The sequence below is a fragment of the Carlito syrichta genome, unplaced genomic scaffold (assembly GCF_000164805.1).
Source record: "Carlito syrichta isolate Samal-C Ts95f unplaced genomic scaffold, Tarsius_syrichta-2.0.1 Scaffold288963, whole genome shotgun sequence".
Taxonomy (NCBI): Eukaryota; Metazoa; Chordata; class Mammalia; order Primates; family Tarsiidae; genus Carlito; species Carlito syrichta.
The window spans coordinates 188,004-197,812 of NW_007233059.1; positions in this window are offsets into that span (position 1 = coordinate 188,004).

Sequence of the window (9,809 nt, forward strand, 5' to 3'; positions counted from 1 at the left end):
ATTGGGGTTCAGAGTTATGTTCTCTGTCATTGTGGTAGAAGCATGGCCTCATTCTCCTACAAAACCTTCTCCTGCTACTTTGGTATACGGTGACCTGCCCTTGTGGGAACTCACCAGAATGTGTTACCTGCATCTTTTTTTTGGCATTGCCCTTAAAGTGTCAGGTAATTTTTCATTTGGGGAAGCACAGGCTCTGGAAAAACATTCCCTGAGAGTGAATTCCAGCTGACCTCCTCATTAGCAACATGAACCTTGACTACTTGCTTGATCTGTCTAGGGGCTTAGTCCCCTTATCCACAAAATCAGTAATAGTACCCTCTTTACTAGGTTGTTGTAAAGATGAAATGAATTGATATTTCTAAAGATTTAGATGTGGCGTATTGTAAAGCACTCCATACACATTTTATTCTTCTTTTAACATTTTCTTTTCATAGGGTTGTTAAAAAATATAGAACAATTCTTAGCTCATGGCCCAGGCACAAACAGGTAGCAGGCTGGAGTTGGCCTGTGGGCCATAGTTTGCTGATCCCTGCTCAAGTTCAGGAGTGTTCATGGAGCTATGCTTACTAGGGGCCTGCATCATGGTCTACTGAAAGGCACGTATTTGTTCTGTTACTTCTCTTCTACTTAGGGCTGAGTTTTCTGTTACTTCTCTTCTACTTAGGGCTTCAGTGTGTGAGTTGAAACAGACCCAACACTTTCAGGCAGGTGAGGCACATTCTCTCGACTTCCAGTTCCAAGGGGTGGTATTGGTAAAGTGATCTTGGGTCTCTTTTGGAGGCAAGATCTTCTCTTTCTCTGTTTTTACCCCCTGTCTCTCACACCTTTCCATAAATACCTTATAACTTGGGGCTGGGTGGTATGGGGTAGAATCCCAAGGTTTAGATTCAGTATTTGGTGGGAAGGTAGAGAGCCTTTAGGAATTCCCTTTTGGAAATTGGCCATGTTTAATTACAGTGGTACTTTGATTCCTATATGTTGTTCTTATATGGAAATATCACTTGGGAATCTTAGCGTGGAGGTGGGAAGAAAGGGTTGTTTGGTGGATTCTAACACTCCTATTCCTGGGGATTATACCATCATACATATCTTTAGCATCCCATGATGATTCCAAACATGGGCTACCAGGGAAAAGGAGATTACTTGGTATGTGATGCACTTCAGCTTCTTCCTTGTGGGCTTGGGACCACATGTCTGTTTTCTTTAGGATGGAGAAAAATGGTGAGGTCCAGATAGTGTCAACTTTATCTGCATCTGAACAGAAGGGAATAAAATAGTTATTGGGGTGAAGGTGTAGGAATGTGGCCAAAGCCAAAATGAGCCAGATAGGTGATAGGCAACCTTTAAGGTGGCCCCGATGACCCCCCCGCCGTGTGTACCCATGCCCTTGTGTAACCCTCTCCCCTTGAGTGTGGTTGAATTTAGTGGTTCACCTCAAATGAACAGATTGTGGCACTTCTGTGACTAAGATACAAAGTGATGGAATGGCACTTCTGAGGCTAAGATACAAAGACTGGCTTCCATGTTGCTCACCCTCTCTCACTCTCTTGCCTACCTGCTCTGAGGGAAGCCAGTTGCCATGCTGTGAGCTGTACGTGGAATCATGTGGCAAGGAGTGTCTCTGGCCAACAGCCAGCAAGGACTTGAGGTCTGCCAACAGCCACAGAGTGAGCTTGGAAGTGAATCTTACCCCTGCCAAGCCTTGACATGACTACAACCCTAGCCAACACCTTGACTGTAGCCTGCATATGACCCTGAGCCAGAGGCACCAAGCAATGCTTCACCCAGATTCTTGACTCAAAGAAAATATGAAAAAATAAATGTATGTCACTTTAAGCCATACAATTTTGGGGTAATTTGTTACACAGCAATGGATAACTGATACATTGGGTTTCTTTATGTTCTTCCTAAAGAACCTACCACGGTCATGTGTCTATGGTGCCTGAAGCCCTAATTCTAGGATTAGGACTTTCAAAACATGACCAGGATTGGCAGCAGAAGGAAATTCTGGAAGGCTAGTATCCAGCCTTACCTGTTCCTGGCCTCTGATCCTCCAGCCCTAGGCCGTGGCTTTGAGCTCCCGCTAACACAGCAGTGAGGTGATTCAGGAACGGGATCAGTAGGGGGCAGGCAGCAGCCTGGTCCCTGAGAGAAGTGGTGACTGTTCCATAGAACATGTCTCCGGGGTAGTTCTCCAAACACACGGGGGTTCCTGAGACAATCAGCTAGGATGAAATGGTCAGAACTGAGTTCCGTGCCTGGTTCCCACCTGTCCCACGTGGCTGCTTCGGCAGTTTCTCTCTGCAGCCCCCATCAAAGATGGAACTACACGTCACCTCGGCCAAGCTCGGAGATCAGTACCTGGGTGTGCAAGAGCTGGAGGCGGCTCAACTCCCGCTGGTACTGCAACTGACCGAGGGCCCCATCCAGGAAGTACTGTCTCTCCCTCACCACCTCCTGAAACTCATCCAAGAGATGCTGCACCACCTAGAACACAGGGAAGGTCATGCCCAACCCAGGCGGACCTTCTCTCTCTTCCCTCTCTTTCCTTTCCCAGCCCATCTGCTGTCCCTTGAGCCCGTGCAGCCCACGTGTCTTCAGTACATTGCCCTGAAGAGCCACACCGGATGTCATGGCAGGATGTGCTCATTGCACGTGGCTCCCCTGCCAGTGTCCGAGCCTTACCTTCCTGGGACGGTTCCAGACCCGTGGGCTCTGACTTCTGCGCTGTTGCAGCCATGTCTCCTCCTCCTGGCCCTGCAGCCGGCCGGCGGCTTGCCTGAGCTTTTCTGCTGCCTGCCCTAAACTCTGCAGGACCCTCCGTATGCCCAGCACCACCTGTGCCTCCTGTTCCCACTCCTCTCTGTCTGCTGCAAAGGGCAGAGAAGAGGGTCACGTGGCAGTGGCCACCACCAGGCATGGGGAGGAGAAGAAAAGCCAGTAATTTATTGGAGCTGGGGAATCTGCCAGGTAAGAACCAAGGCCTGGCTGGAAGCCTGGGAGAGATGAGCTCATTAGGAAGACAAGGGAGATCCCCACTGGGCAGCTGTGGGTGGTGGCAGTTCTCCCAGGAGATGTCTGCATGGGTATGTGGGCCTTGGAGATGCTTTCCCACCTTGAGAGAGCAGGCCTCGCTCCCTGCCACGGTGCATGCTCAGAGCTCTGGCTCTCCGCTCAGTCTCCTGCAGGTAGCAGGACTCCAGGGCCTGGCAGGCCTCCTCGGCAGCCCTCAGCTGCATAGGACAGGGCAGAAGATACAAAGGACTGGGGCACGGAGGGGAAGGCAGGAGCTCTGTGGGGAGGCCACCCTATGTTGGTCCATCCTTTCCCCCTCCATCCGGCTGACACTTGGGGGTGACTGAAATCTAGGGCCCGAGGTGGGGGAATCTTGGGATTGTGTCTTCCCTGAGATGGATTCTATCCCTGTGGTCAGGGGACACAAGGACACCGACTTTTCTTTTTTCTGTTTTTGAGTCAGAGTCTCACTCTGTCACCCAGGCTGGAGTGCAGTGGCACGCTCACGGCCACTGCAGCCTCGACCTGTTGGGCTCAGACAATCCTTCCTCCTCAGCCTTCCAAGTAGCTGGAACTACAGGTGCACGCCACCACGTCTGGCTAATTTTTTGATTTATTGTAGAGACAAGGTCTCACCATGCTGCCTAGGCTGGTCTCAAACCCATGGGCTCAGGCAGTCCTCTTGCCTCGGCCTCCCAAAGTGCTGGGATTACAGGCTTGAGCCAGTGCCAGGCATGACTTCAATCTTTCAAAGAGAAAGGTGTGCATTGTTGGCAGGTAGGTGGGCGGGGACCGTGAGTTGGCACCGCTGGGCCTTACCTGCTGCTCAGAACCGCTGCCTGAGGTGAAGGGCAGTGACCGGCTCAGGTGCCCCAGCTGTGCCAGCAGCCACTCTTCCTCCCGTTCCTGGCGGTGCCAGTACTGCTCCCGTGCTCTCAGCTCTCGCTCCAGGATGTCCAACTACGATGTTCAGCCTGTTTAGGGCTCACCAGCTTTTTTCTGTCCACACCCCATGTGGTCTGGCTGTGGACCCCCACATCTTTTCAAGGCATGGGCCTCCCCCACCCCTGGGTATCCATGACTAAGCTTGGTGAGGCCGTTGACTTGATTGTGGGTGGAAAAATGACCGCACACTTTCTTCAAGCTCCTCAGTCCCTCCCTCCTTCTCTCTTTCCCTCCCTCCCCCGTCCCTCCCTCTTTCTAGCACCTGGACTCTCCAGAGGCCCCTGTGCCTCCTGTCCCCATCCTATCTGGGGAAGGTCAGGGGAGGGGGACACGTGGCAGCGAGAAATCATTCTCACCCCCTCATATCATCCCTTCCTACTGACCCATGAAACAGTGATGTCAGGACTAGAATGGACATTTCGTAGCTTCTACCAAGGATCTTTGATCACATGTCCATCTCGGTTTCTGAAACTTAACTAGACTGAGGTTGTATGCTGGGAGGGGGGCCCTAAATCATTTTCATTCTGGGGGCGGTCTGCCAAGGGCTGAATGACTGCTATAACCTCCTGATGGGGCTTCCTGCTCTAGTCTGGCTCTGCAACCATCCATCCTCTGCACGACTGCCAGGGGGCTTTCTAGAATGCTGAGTATATATATACACATACATAAATTTAAAAATATCTGCGAGGAGGCGTGCCAACCTGTCAAGAGGTTGTGTTTGGTGGGGGAGGCTGGAGGAGGGGCAAGTAGTGTCTGAGTGGGGGTACCAAGGTGGTGTTGATGGTGAGTGGAGGGGGAGTAGTGGGGAGGGGAATTTTTCTTCTTCATTTACATACTTTCAAAAAGGTAGTAGGCTCATGTGTAACTTATTTTCTTTTCGTATTGTTCCATATTTTCCACATTTTATTTATTTTATTTTTGAGTTGGAGTTTCACTCTGTTGCCCAGGCTAGAGTGCACTGGCATGATCATGGCAACTGCAGCCTCGACTTGCTGGGCTTAGGGAGTCCTCCCACCTAAGCCTTCCAAGTAGCTGGGATTACAGGCACGCACCACCACACCCAGCTAATTTTTCTGTTTACTGTAGAGATGAGATCTTACCAAGTTGCCCAGGCTGGTCTTGAACTTTCTGGGCTCAGGAAATCAGCTCACCTCAGCCTCCCAAAGTGCTGGGATTATACGCGTGACCCACCGTGCCCGGCCTGCACTTTCCAAATTTTACAGTCTTAAGTTCATATGTGATTATGTCATATGTCTAGTTAGACCCCTTCAGTGGCTCCCCATAACTTTTGTGATAAAAGTCACATTTCTTACACTTGCTGTCTTTGCATTTGCTGGCTCTGTAGCTAGAATGGCTTTCTCTGCCTGCTTCTTTAAGTTTTGGCCCGAGCGTTACCTCACTTGGGAAGCTTCCCCTCTCCATGTGGTTGAGATGCTCTCCTTAACACCCTTGTAAATCACAGTTATCACTGGGGCCCATGGCCAACCAGTTCCCTGGGGATAGGAACCCCACCTAGTTGTCTTTGTATCTCAACACTTAACACACTGCCTGGAACAGAGAAGGCTCTCAATATGTAGTTGCTGAATGAACGAATGAATGAATAAATAAATAGAATGAACTCCTTCAGCATACCAGACCAGGATCTCTCAATCCCCGAGGTAAGGCCTCCAGCACCTGGACAACGGGCACCACCACTCTGGCAGAGGGATCCATTTGAGCACCAATGACGGGACCAGGTTCCCCAGTCAAGGGGTCTATGGCATGAGCCCCAATTGAGATTGGAATAAGACCTGTGGGATGCCAAGCTTTAGTAACCAGGTGAGGAAAGAAGGAAGGGCTGTCAAAGGAAGAAGAAAACATGGTGGAAGGGAGCCAAAGGAGTCCCTAGATTTTCTTTTACCCTTTGAGCTGGATTAGAGAGCTTTCTGAGGTGAGTGTGAGTTTCTGAAATACTGGAGGAGGGGCAAGTAGTGTCTAGATGGGGGTGTCAAGGAGGTGTTGATGGGGAGAAGAGAAAATTGAAAGGAACCAGTTTTCTAAGAGGGGGATAAATGATTCGAGGCCCTGGGGTTTTGAAATCTCTGGGCACCTTTGTTTTGGTAACCCTATCAGATGCATCAGAATGACCTCATCCCTTGGCTCCTGAACTTTGCAAGGTTTTGTCTCCCAGAGCTGAGTCACATTCCTGATCCCCCCAGGCTCTCAGAGGTCCTGAGTTCCCACCTTTTACCTTTGCCATCGGCATCTTCCATGGTGCCTGCCAGAGGTGTGGTGGTACCAGAATTCCCATCATGCTCCATGCCCAGGATGGGCACCATGAGCCCTGAGCCCTCAGGATCTGGGATCTCCATCCCATACAGGGCTGGGACCCACAGCTCTGTTCCAGGATAGCACATCATTCCTAACATAAGGGGGAGAGGCATGGGAAGGAGGAGTTGAGGGTTAATGCCACCTTGAAGTCTTTCCAGGCTCAAAGTGCTACATCCCTGATCAGAAAGGCGTCTCTGAAAGGACTGCATTTGTTTCCTTTGAGCCCAACTTAGCATTTTGAATTCAGAAGGGAAGAAAGGATGTCACCCTGATGGCCCGCCTTGAAAAAACCAAGTGAGAATTGAGTGGCATCAGATCTTCTGAGAAGCTTAGAACATCTTCTAGAAGAAGTGGACACCACTTCTTGAGCACCTGCCACATGTCAGATTCTGAGTTGAGAACTCCATATATATTATATTTTACTTGGTCCTATAACTCATGCCGTAAAGTATGTACTATTCTTATCTTCCTTTTAAAGACAGTGAAACAGTAGCAGAGAGAGGTTAGTAACTTGCCCAAGGTCAAAGAGTAAATCGTGGGGCAGGTCTTCAAACTCAAGTCAATTCTGACCCAAAACCCCGGGTTTTGCCACATCATGAGAAGAAGGAAGCTTCTAGAAAGAGTGAGATAAGCTCCAGGAAGATGCCACTCCTACTTCTTCCTGCCCTTCCTTCCATCAGGACTGTGAGAAGGTGAGTGGTTGGATGGGCTCTTTTCCTGAATTTATGGTGGGAAGTTGAAGGCTGTCATGGAATGAAAGGAAGAAGGGACTGAGGACTCAGGAAGTTCAGGTTTGAGGCCTGGCTCTGGCCTAGCTAGAGGTTCCCGGGCGGGCAAGATCCCTGAAAGTCAGGCTCTTCCTCCAAGATGGGTGTCATAACACCCGTATGGTGTTTGGTGAGCCTGTACACTTTACAAAAAGTGTAAGACCCAATGGCATTGGCAAGAGATTAAGACCCTGATGCAACCAAGTTCTCATGGGGTCAGGAAATGAAGTCATTCTTCCCTTGGTCACACATGTGCGTGATCAGTGGGGTTGCAGTCTAATCCCTGAGCTCACAGGCTGAGGGACACTGAAGCACCAGGTCATTCTGGGCCTGAGATTTCGGCACCCGAGGTGTTTCCCTACCTATCCTGCCGCCATTGGCTTCAATGTCACCCGCTGCCTCCAGCTGTCTCTCCAGTCTCCGAGCCTGCTGCAGAATGTGATGCAGACTCAAGGCCAGCGCCTGTCTCATGTCCTTGATGGCAGCCTCCAGAGGCTCCTGTCCTCTGGACCCTGAACTCTCCTGGGATTGCTGGAGCACTGTGATCACTTGCCTCTGGGCCACCAGTACGTTGGCATCTAGCAGGGCCTGTGACCCTCCCATATGGGGCGATGTCCGGCCCTCCTGTCGGGAAGCCCCCTGGAGCCGGACTGTCTTCCCGCTCAGTGGCTCCACAAAGCTGTCACCAGGCAGCAGGAGGTTCCCTGAGGCATCCTGCAGCCCTCCCAGGGCAAGGACCTGACCTGGAAGCAAGAAACCAAGAGGGCAGGGTGGGAGAGCCACCCAACAGGAACGCAGGTGGGTGAGTTAGGGTGAGTTATAAGGGGGAACTAGGGCATGAGGGCAGAAGTGAGCTGCATGCAGGAGGGAAAGGGAAGGGGGTGACGGAGAGGGCAGAGAGGCTGAAGACATGGTGCCAGGAGGAGAAATGGCATTCTGTGGTTGGAAAGCATCTGTTCATTCTGACCGTAGAACCACTTTGTGTCTCCTTCACCTCCCTGGAGACATGAGTGGAGATGAGGAAGGGGAGAGGGAAGCGGAGGAGAGGGAAGGTTAGGGGTAAGAGGCAGAGTGAGGATGAATGGTGGAAGATGGCGGTGGGTGGACCAGAACATGGAGGGTGTAGAGATTGAGGGGAGGGATAAGGGAGGCAGGTGAGACAGGGAAGAGGGGGTGGGAGGAAAGGGTGTAGGGGCTGAGGGGAGGGGGGGTGGGGAGCCAGGCGAGGGAGAGGGGAGGGGGTAGGAGGACGGTGCTGAGGGCTGTCCAGAGACCTGTGTTTTCATCCAATCCGACTCCCAGGATTGGCAAGACGCTTCCTGTGACCGGATCCTCCATGGGGCCCCCTATCTCTAGAGGGGCCACAGTCTGGGTGAGGGGGTTGCAGTATGTTCCCCCAAGAGTGAGCCACTGGTTCGTTTGGGGGTGCAGGGTCACGGCCAGCACAGGCACCTCAATGCCAGTGGCAGGGTCTGTCATGAGAGCCCCCAGCTGGGATGTCCTTCTTGACTGCAGGACGGGCAGGTACGTGGCTGGAGGGGAACCTGTGTCAGGACAGGTTGGGTAGGGCACATAGGGCAGGATGGCAGCTTCCGATGTCCGGACAGCACCTGGACAGGGAGACAGGGAGCTGCTGGTACCCTCAACGTGCCAGCCTTTCTGCCTGGTCCTGCAGAGCAGGGGCAGAGAGGGACTCCGGGCACTGCTTTCTTTCCTGGAGCAGCTCTGTCCAATCATGGCACCCTCTGCACCCAGCAAGAATGTTAAGGTGAGAAGTGGGGAGAAGATGTTTCCTGTTCCACCAAGCCCTACGTTCAAGAAGACAGCTCTGCCTTCTGTGCTGTGCTCCCTGGGAGTTCATTCCAGTGGGGCCCAGTGAGCTCTGTCCCAGGTTTGAAGCCCAAAGCTGGGTTGGGGCTAGTCAGTAGGCCAGGGGCTCACCGGGATTGGAGTCAGTGGTGGGCACCAGGGTCGCTCTCAGCAGGTCATATCCCAGGTGTCCAGCCTCGGGCAGCACCCGCCCAGTGTCCGGGTGGATGAAGTAGCCAGCGGGTATGGACCCTGCATGGCCGCTGGCAGGAAGCATCAAGCAGTCCGGGCCGGGGACCATCAACTGGGTGATGGGATTCACACTGATGTCATCAGCGCCCCCTGGAGGGCCTGCTGAGCCAGCAGGAAAGCACATGTTACCTGTTCAGTCCTGGGCTGGAGGGACAGAGGCAGGCTGGGGGCTCCCTTGCCTGGTGACTGGAAGGAGATGGTGAGAACTCCTCCCTGACCCCCACCGACGTCATGCTCCCCAATGCCAGGGGTCTCATCTTTCATGGAGTCCAGGGTAGGACCTGACCTTGTGATACATTGCAGGCTGGCAGGGATGGGAAGGGCCTTGGGACATGGTGGTGACAGCCAGTGGGGTGAGGAGCTGGAGCTGAGGGACTCTCAGGACTCAGTATGCCTCTCCCTGAGGCAAGTCTAGCATTTCCCAAGCTTGGCCGTTTGCATTCATCTGCCAGGCTTTTACATTCAGGACGTGCCACTTCATGTATGGCTGTCATTTGTGGTGGTTTTGTTTATTTCCTCCTCAGTTCCTCCCCGTTTGTCAAGACACTGCACAGGAAGCCCCTCCCAACTTTGGGGACATTGTTTTCCCCTGCAGGGTGTCTTGGGGGTTGGGCATGGATTTGGAGTTTCTGCAGGGCCTGCTGCACTGATGCTGGAGGGGGGAGGGTAGGGGTGTGTGTGTGTGTGTGTGTGTGTGTGTGTGTGTGTGTG